Here is a 9349-nt window from a genome sequence, read left to right on the forward strand (position 1 = left end):
CCCTTCCTTGACCCCAAAAAACCTTGCTGTAACAGTGTTTTCCTAACATTTTTTTTTCTTCTGCTTTGGCAAAATGGTGAATTCTGATTGCTGGAGGTTTAACCAGCAATCTCAGTTGCCTTGCTGTCATTTTCAAATCTAACTTAACCTCTTGGAAACCTAATGATTTATTGAAAATTAATAGGACTTAGTATATTGAATTTCTGATTCTCTTTTGGATAGGACACATAAACTGCATATCTTCTACTTGCCATGAATTCATGGGCCAGCCCCATTTCTAATGAGAAGTTCAAGGGTAACTGCAATGATAGGCAAGAGAATTAGCTGGAGGAAAAGTGGTTTAATCTGGATTTTGAGCTCAGCCTTTCCCCCCTGCACTCACCTGAGTTTGTAAAGCACACAATATCTTTTAGCTGGGCACCTCTGCAATGCTGTTCCACTGTCATGAATATGATTTGAGTGTTTATTGATCTTCTGCACTGTTCCAGACTCTTTCATATTTCAAAGGTAAAAATTGACGCTTCAAGAAGAAAAGCTAATCTCAATGTAACTGTAAAAAAAAACACCACAAACAAACACCCCAAAACCAAACAATCCTCCCAAAAAACCACTTAAACAAAACCAAACCAAACTAAAACAATGCACACACAAAAAAAAAAAAAAACAACCAAAAAAACAAAACAAAAAACCCCACTAACCAACCAACCAACCAACCAAAAAAAAACCACAACCAAGAAACCCGAAACAAGCTAATGCATTCTTTAGTTTATAAATAATTAGAAATACATTGCAGCTCTGAGGGGGAATTTTGTTATTGTTTTTCATGGCTAATTCACAAATAATTACTATTATTTGCTCTGGCAAAACCAGCAAAGACCACTGCACAGTTAACGGCAATACAGAGATAATTATGGCCTTGCTATTCACAAGTTAAAACCTTGTGCCTGACTACTCAAGGTACCTGTTCTTCATTCTGAACTTTGTTCAGGTGGTTCCTATCTACACTATATCCCCTTAGCCAAAACTTATTTCTCCTTGATCGGAGATTTTTGCTGTTGCCACTAGAGGTCCATTCACCACTACAAATATAGAAGAAAGAGGAAAGCAATGCATTTTCTTCCCCAGAATTTATTCATTTAAATCACTGTTCAGTGTTAGCCTTGGGCTAATGATCTAAAGGATGATGACTGTGGGCACCTCATAGCAGCAGAGGAGAAGTCAGGCAGTGCCTCAAATTGTTGTACAATTTGATCCTGCTGATGCCATCCTTTTGGTTTGGGACTTCTTGGGTTTTATTTTCTGTTTCCTCAGGTGCTGCACCCAGGTCTGTGCTGCCCAGGTTAGCACACCTGCTGTGTAAGCACACCCACCTGTGATAAACAAAAAACAAAAGCCGAGTGTTCCCCCCTCTCCCCCTGAGCTCCACGCTCAGTTATCACAAACTGCAGCAGCGTTTGCTTCAGCCTGGGTAAGAGCAGAGTCCATCCTTTTGTTCCCTGAGCTCTCCTGCTCCCTCCTTCCCTCCTCCTGTCTTTGTCAGCGTCCCTGTGAGCGCTGCCTTTGCCCCATTTATCCTTTCATCCCCGGCTCAGCACAGCCTCCTGCTCAGCTGTGACATCCCAGGGTGTCTGTGAGGTTTCCAGCACTCTCCCTCCTTGGGCTGGCATTAAATGCAGGCGTTTTGCTGATCATCAGAAACGTGCCTCTGCTCAGCCCTGGAGGGGAGGAACAGTGCTGCTCTCAAAGGTGGGGTTTGCTCACTCCTGGCTTTATTCTGCTCCCCTGGAAATCAGGAGTAAAATTCCTGCAGTCAGACCAAAGCTGGGCTGAAGCTCGTGGCTTTTGAAAACCTCCTACTTGCATCCTCTGGGTCTGTTTTTCTGAAGGACCAAAATTAGAAGGTCACTGAACTGAACTCACTGAACTCCACCAGTTTTCTCTGGTGGGTTTAACAGCTGTCCTGCCTGTCCATCCTTGCCCCTTCAGCCCGTGTGGATGATCCCTCTCAGCACAGGACAGGATCATGTCCCACCTCGGGAGAAGTGGAGGGAGGAAATCTCATATGGAATAGAGAGTCCTGAAGCACTTTTCCTTGCACCTCTCAGGAATCAAGAGCACAGGGCTGGCTCTTCTATTTGTCACCAGAGCCACTGTCTGGCACGCCTTCCAACCCCACACTGTCCTCATGCCTCAGCCTTTTCCTTCCCTGGACCCATTCCTTGGGTTTTTTTTTGTCCTGTGGACCACAAAAGCTTGGAAAAACTCTTTGGAGAGACAACTCACTTTTACTCAAGCTGCCTGCCAGGCCCATGGATATCAGGAAGTTTAATTCTTCGAGTACCTGCTCATGTAGGCTCCCAATTATTTGACTGATCGAACAAAACATCATTTTGAATGAATCAGTCAACAGTCCACCTGTGGGCATTTTACAATTGAATTTCCAAGTTTCCTCTTCCTCCGCCAGTGGGGATTGGTAACAAAGCTGAGCCCTGGCAGGGAGGTCACCTCAGGATGAGTGTTTTCATAATTCACCTGTGCAAAACAGGGGAGGCTTGGTGCTCTGCACAGAGACCTCTCGTTTGCTCAGGCACTTGGCTGGCACAGAAAATGGTGAGATGAACAATCCCTGGCAGTGGGTGATCCCTAAGATGTAACTCAAGGTTCCTGGGAAGATGCTGCTGTCTTATATCCTCTTCCGTGTGATTGTACACAGCCCTATCTTCCTCTCCTTCTCCTTCTCCTTCTCCTTCTCCTTCTCCTTCTCCTTCTCCTTCTCCTTCTCCTTCTCCTTCTCCTTCTCCTTCTCCTTCTCCTTCTCCTTCTCCTTCTCCTTCTCCTTCTCCTTCTCCTTCTCCTTTTCTCCTTCTCTTCTCCTTCCCCTTCCCTCAGATGATTTTTCACGGCACTGTGGTGGACACACATTTCTAATATTTGACCCTGCTCCCTTTCCTTCTGCAGCACTCACAAAATTGTTCCTCCTCTCTGTTTTTCACAGGCCTGCCTTGGCCCATGTGAGTGCACCGAGAGGAAAATCCTGCCCTGAAATGCTGATTTGTGCAATCATTCCTTTACATCTAAGCATTTGCTTCCTTTCCCCGCACGAATGGAGAAGGAAACTGCCTCACACTGCTCCAGGGGATGTTCAGGGTGGACATCAGGAGGAATTTTTCCATGGAAAGGATGGTCAGGCACTGGAAGGGGCTGCCAGGGAGGTGTTGGAGTCCCCATCCCTGGAGGTGTCCAAGGAATGACTGGATGTGGCACTCAGTGTTGTGGCCTGGGTGACAAGGTGGGGATCAGCCACAGGCTGGACTCAACCTCAAAGCTCTTTTCCAGCTGTAATAACTCTGTGATTCTGCTCCTAGTCCTGTTCTCTAGCTGTGCATGAGTGATAACTTCAAATTCCAGCAGAAGAAAATCTGAGCTGCACGTAAGGGGCAAAGTTCTGTTACTTGAATGGCAAAAGAAAACACACACTCATATATGTGAAATATTTTCTATTTAAATCTGCATCAAAATGGTAGAAGCCTCCACACACAGAGATTTTTAACACTGACATTGAGTTTGTCCAGTTTAAGGACCTTGTTTGCTTTGTTTTTTGTTTTTGTTTTTTTTTGTTTTTTTTTTTCCATTGTGAATTCCAAGCTCCACTTTTTATTCTGTTACTGCTGGGACAGAAATTAGCAATTAATACTTGAAATAGGAGCGTAGCAGAAAGGAAACACACTTAAATACAGCAAAGATACAGAGAGCTGCTCTGCAGAAAAGATGAGCAGTTTTATCCTTGCCTTACATCAGCACAGTTCTCCAGATTTACAGTGGGAGTTTTGTGAAGATTTTTTTTTTGTGTGTGTGTGGGGTTTTGTTTTTTTTTTTTTTTTTTGTTTGTTTGTGGTTTTTTTTTTTTTTTTTTTTTTGGTTTGGGTTTTTTTTTTTTTTTTTTGGTGGGGGGAATGTTTTTTCTGGGTTTTTGGGGGGATTTTTGGTTGTTTGGTCTTGGTGGGGTTTTTGTGGTTTTTTGGGGTTTGGGGGTTTTGTTGTTGTTGTTTTGTGGTTTTTGGGGGTTTTTTTTTGCGGGTTTGTTTGGGTACTTTTTTACTTTTTTTGGGTTGCTTTTTTTTGATGTGCATTTTTTGTTTGTTTGTTTGTCTGTTTATTTGCTTATGGGGTTTTTTTGGTTTGGTTTCAAGGTTTCTTGGTTTTTCTTTCCCCCCCAGTATCCTACCTGTTTGAACAGGACAGACCTAGAATGAAAACCACCCATTATTTTTACATCAGTCCTACCTGAAGGTCCAAAACAATGTCACAGCACCAACAGGCTAAGCCATTTTACACCCCTGATCAAAGAGAAATGTGCTGCTCTGAGGAGCTTTCAATCTAGAGCAGTGTTTCTGAGTCCTGTTAACCCAGCCTGGGTTAGATTACAGTGACATACAGGTTTTACAGGTTTTATCATGGCTCAGCTCTCCAAGGGTGGACAGAAAGATGTTTTCCACTCAGCTCTGGGACACAGCAGAGAGATGGAGAAGTGTAAACCTGGACAGTAATACAGGTGAAGATTAGGGGATGTAGCTGCAATTTACAGAGGATGAACAAAAAGAATACAAAATTCCTTCCACTCCCCTCAAATCTTCACTGTCTTTAAGCATGATTTTGGATTTTGCACAGTGCATCAAGGCCTGAACATGGCAGAGGCTTTAGAGTGGGGCTCCTGGTTGTGCCCCTTAGTGGCAAGGAGAAACCCATGCCAACACTTTTTTTTTTTTCCCTTTTTTTGCCACTCCTTGGAACACTTTGGCTTTGCTCTTCACCTGACCAAAAAGACACAAATCCAAACCAGGGCAGACCTCGTGCTGCTGGCCATGACCAATGCAAAATGAGAGGTGTGCACCCCTTTTGTGGGCCTGTGTGGACACAAAAAAAAACCCCCACCCACTGTTCTGCCTTGGGCCACGCCACTAATCTGTGACTTAAGGGCTTTCTGCCTGGTGGAGGTAAAACCAGGCAATTTTCCTGATCTGGAATGATAATCTTCTTTGCCTCCGTGCTCCAAAAATGCTTGGTAGGAATGAGGTGGTGAAAGGGTCACATCTTCTCTCCATGTGAGCCATCAGGAGAGGGGGGGTTTGCCCCAAAGGGGAGCAGCCCAGTGAAAGAAAGCAGGGCACTCCTCCTGACACACTTTGCTCTGCATCCAGAGGTTTAGAAGAAATCCTGCTGGCCTCAATGCTGGAGCTGTTTACTGGTTTTAGGCTTGACAGCCTATTATTAACTGTAACAGCAGAGAACACCATCTGTCTGCTCCTCAGCTATTCCACCAGGCTGTGAGCTGGGGGTTTTGCTTTTTTCGAGGGAAAAGGTGTAATTGTCCTGATTTAGTGAAAGGTCCTGAACGATGATATCTAAAGCAGAAATCTGAGCCCTCAGACATTTTTCTTTCCTTCATGGCCTCTTGATATCCTCAGCCCATTTTCTCTTGACAGCTTGCTGCTTTTCCTAATCATTTGCAGGCAGTGTAGGAAATACAAGAATAATACAAAGAGGATGAGGACAGAGTGGGAATTCAAAGATTTTGGGGCAGGTCATTAGCTACCATGTCTAGCTTAATACCTAGACACTAGTTGTTTCTTTTTCATTATTGTGTGAACTTTCATGTTCTATCTTTTCTCTCTGCAAGTAATAGGACTAGATTTTTGTTTTGTTTCTTTTTTTTTGGGGGGGGGAGAGGGATTTTTTGGTTAAATGAACCATTGTCTACAGCTGGGTAAATTTGGAGGACCTAGAACCTACCAGTTGACATCTGACAGAGGAATGGTAGACTGGACATCCTTGGGACAAGCTTTAAGATAAATATCACAGGAACTGGAAGCATTTTGAACAGGTGTTTTTGGATTAAGGGATGGTGGAGCAGTTTGTTCCCCGTGGAAAGGATTCACGCTGGAGCAGTCCATGAAGAACTGAAGCACTCAGGAGAAGGTGGAGCAGGGTGAGAGAAAGCAGTGGCAGAGGAAATGTGTGATGAAGTGGCCAAAGCCCTATTCCCATCCCACCTGGGAGGGAGGAGGTAGGAAAAAATCTGGAGTGAAGCTGAAGGAAGGGAAGAGCACAAGGAAAGTGTTTTTGGGTTTTTCTCATTTCTCATGATACTAATCTGTTTGATTGGCAATAAATTGAATTAATTCCCGCAAGCTGAGTCTGTTTTGACCATGATGGCAATTTGTGACTAATCCCTCCCTGTCCTTAACTCAACCCATGACCCTTTTGTCACTTCATTTTCCCCCTTCACTCGAGGAGGCAGAGTCACAGTGAATATTGGTGGGCTCCTGAGAGCCAGCCAGGGTCAGCCCACCATGGCAGGATCAAATCTTTTCGTGGGCTCCTCTTTCAAGGTTAATGCAACCCTCATGAGCACTGAGGGTTAATGCAACCCTCATTTGCTCTGCACCAGGATGAGATGAAGAGGGGGGAACTGGTTTAGAGGTCAGAATTCAGTCTGGCTTTGAAAATGACTTGCTGGCTTCCTGAAGAAGATTCCCTGAATGAAAATCCCTCCACCTTCTCTGCAGGGAAGATGCTGCCCCTCGGGCACACTGTGTTTGTCAGCACTGTGCCCAGCTGCTCTGCTGTCTCAGCACAACCCCGGCCACCAGTGTGTGGTGGTGTTGCTTTTGCAAAAAGGCCAAGAGAAACTCCCATCAGCAAGCAAGTGTGGGTTTTTATCCTTGCAAAATGCAGAGCCAAGTGGCACAACATTGATTTTCGCACACACACACTGCCCCAGCCCTCTTTTTTTTTTGCTGGCACTGATGCTGCTGGAAATTCCTCCAGCTTTTTTATTACAGGTGAGGGATTTTCCAACCTCTCAGGCAGGAAGGAGGGATAATGTCCACTCCCAGCCTCAAAATGGGAGTGAGAGTCCCTGAGGAAATGGGGGAAGGAAGGCTTGGGGGCAGCTGCCACCTCTTGCAGGTGACAGTGGCACCTCCACCTGCTCCCTGGTGGCTCTTCCTCAGGGTTTGAACTGTGTGGACCTGACTCCAGCTTACTGTTAATTAACAACAAATTAATTATTTTATACTGCAATAATACTTCACTGTTCCCATAGGGGAGTCAGACTGCAATTCATTATGTTAATGCAGTAAACACAAAAGTTAAAAGAGCCAGTTGATATTGTAATTCTAGCAGGCCTGGATAGATGTTATGGAAGCAGGTTTATTTTTTTTTTATTCTCCTTGAAGAGTTGAAGAAAACTTAGATTTACTTTGCAATAGTCAAAGGAAACAAAAAATAAGCCCTCCACACTTTGCAGTGGTATGAATGAGAGCAGCACACTCTGTGACTTCACGCAGAAAATAAGATGTTTTACTTTGAAAATTGACATGTTGAGAATCAAAATCAGATTTGAGCCAGCAAGACTGGGTATTTTTTTTAAGTGATGCTCTTCTGCCTAGGTTGTTTTCCAGAAAACAAACAACAAAGAAATAGACCAACCTTCCAACTTTTTACCTGTATTTGTTTCTCTCTCCATAAAGGTTCTTCACTGGCAGAGTTAAAGAAGATTAGTGCTATTTTTTGGTGGGATTGTGATCTACAATGAATTAATAACAGCAAAGCACCCAGGTATGGGTATTTTTGAAGGGCTTTTGAATGAGTTAGAGATGGGACCTCAGTTGTTTTTAATGATGTGGTTTATTGTTCTTATCTTTCTTCTACGTAGACAGGAAGGGTGAGTTCAGCTCACATCTTTACCCCATAGTTCAGAAGGTCACAAGACCCTGAGTTACAAGACCTTTTAAGGAGTTACTGACCAATAAAACACTGCCAATGAGGATATTTTTGGTTTTGACCCAATACTGAAATATTTCATCTTATGGACCCATGTTACAGTGTAAGCTTTCTTAGCCAATCATGTTACAACACACAAACCTACAGTGGTGCATTCTAAACTCCTTCTTTACCTCTGTAATTACTTTAATTTTTATATCTTAAACTGTAAAACTCTAAACTTTCTTCCACTTAATTTAATCTGTCTCTGCCTTAGGCTATAAATCCACATTCTCACTGCTAGCACCTAAGTTTGGAAGCCTTTTCCAAGGTCTCAGATCCAATCCTGTGTTTAATCCTAAGCTTTGGCTCACAGGCCCAGAGTTCTGAAACGGCTTTTCAGGGAAAAAAGCAGAGAGACACAAGTCTGCATGCTCCAAGAGTGGCTAGATGAGGTGTGGTAGCTGGAATGAGCCAGGGCTGTGAGACAGAAAGCAGAACAGCAGCATCGAGGACTTTCTGCACTTTTGGCACTGAAGTGTTACCCCTGCTCTTCTGTCAGGTCTGCCTTTCCATTTTACCCCTAGATTATCCTCTCTGCTGCCTTGCAGAGCTTGTGGAAATGAACCTTGAAGAGGCTTCTCAGGCATTAGGAAGTTATTGTGGAAGTCACCAGTATTTATCCCCATCTGACAGGGCACTGTGCATCAGAGGAGGCAAGCTCAGTGTGCTTTTTTGCAGCAGATATTGCAGCAATGTGCTTTTTGCTGCAACAAGGCAGCAGCTTCTCCACAGAGAGCTCATGCTCTTCAAACATTATTTTCAAGATAATAACTGCAAAAATGTTTGTGCTGCAGTGTGAGGGAAGCCACAGGCATTAGTGCAGCTGCCACCACTGTCATGCTGCTGGTGAGTCACTGGTGAATGCCACTGGAATGTCACACTGGTGAGAAGCTCCAGCATGTCCAGATTGCTGAGTCCTTCCAGTGCTCTGGACATTTTATGAGAGCTGATCACTCAAGGGCATAAAGGCCACTGCACCCCAGACTGTGTGAGCACAAAATGGTTTTTTAGCTCTCCGTGCCCAGTGCTAACCTGCACTTAGAAGAAAGGGCAAATTCACTATGTTTGTGTAAAAAAAAAATGGGTTTATCTAGGTCAAGGAGACCTCCATGCATTTAAGTCCTACTCTGATTTTGTCATGCACTCAGAGCAGGAGGGTGGGCACATCCTTGGCCCCTCTGGCAGAGCCCAAAGCTGTGGTGGTGTGAACTGTGAATTCATGGATTAATCCAGGGATGAGCATCCATCTCCTGGAAACAGAAGAAAGCAGGCCCTGTGAGTGCAAAACCAGCAGTGTGCTGGCTTTCCAACACAAGGGGCAGGTGTGGGAAGGGCATATTTGACACTGACCTCCAAACTCAGCCTAGCAACTGGTCCTATCCCAATTTTCACACTTCCTGCCATCACCATTACTAAAATCAGGCAAATCTACCAGAACAGACCTCAGGAGACCATCAAGTCCATTTTCTGTGTCCAAGCTGTGTCTAGGTTATTCCCAGTGAATGTTTTCTCATAACCTGCT

This window comes from Passer domesticus, chromosome Z (genome assembly GCF_036417665.1).
Source record: "Passer domesticus isolate bPasDom1 chromosome Z, bPasDom1.hap1, whole genome shotgun sequence".
NCBI lineage: Eukaryota > Metazoa > Chordata > Aves > Passeriformes > Passeridae > Passer > Passer domesticus.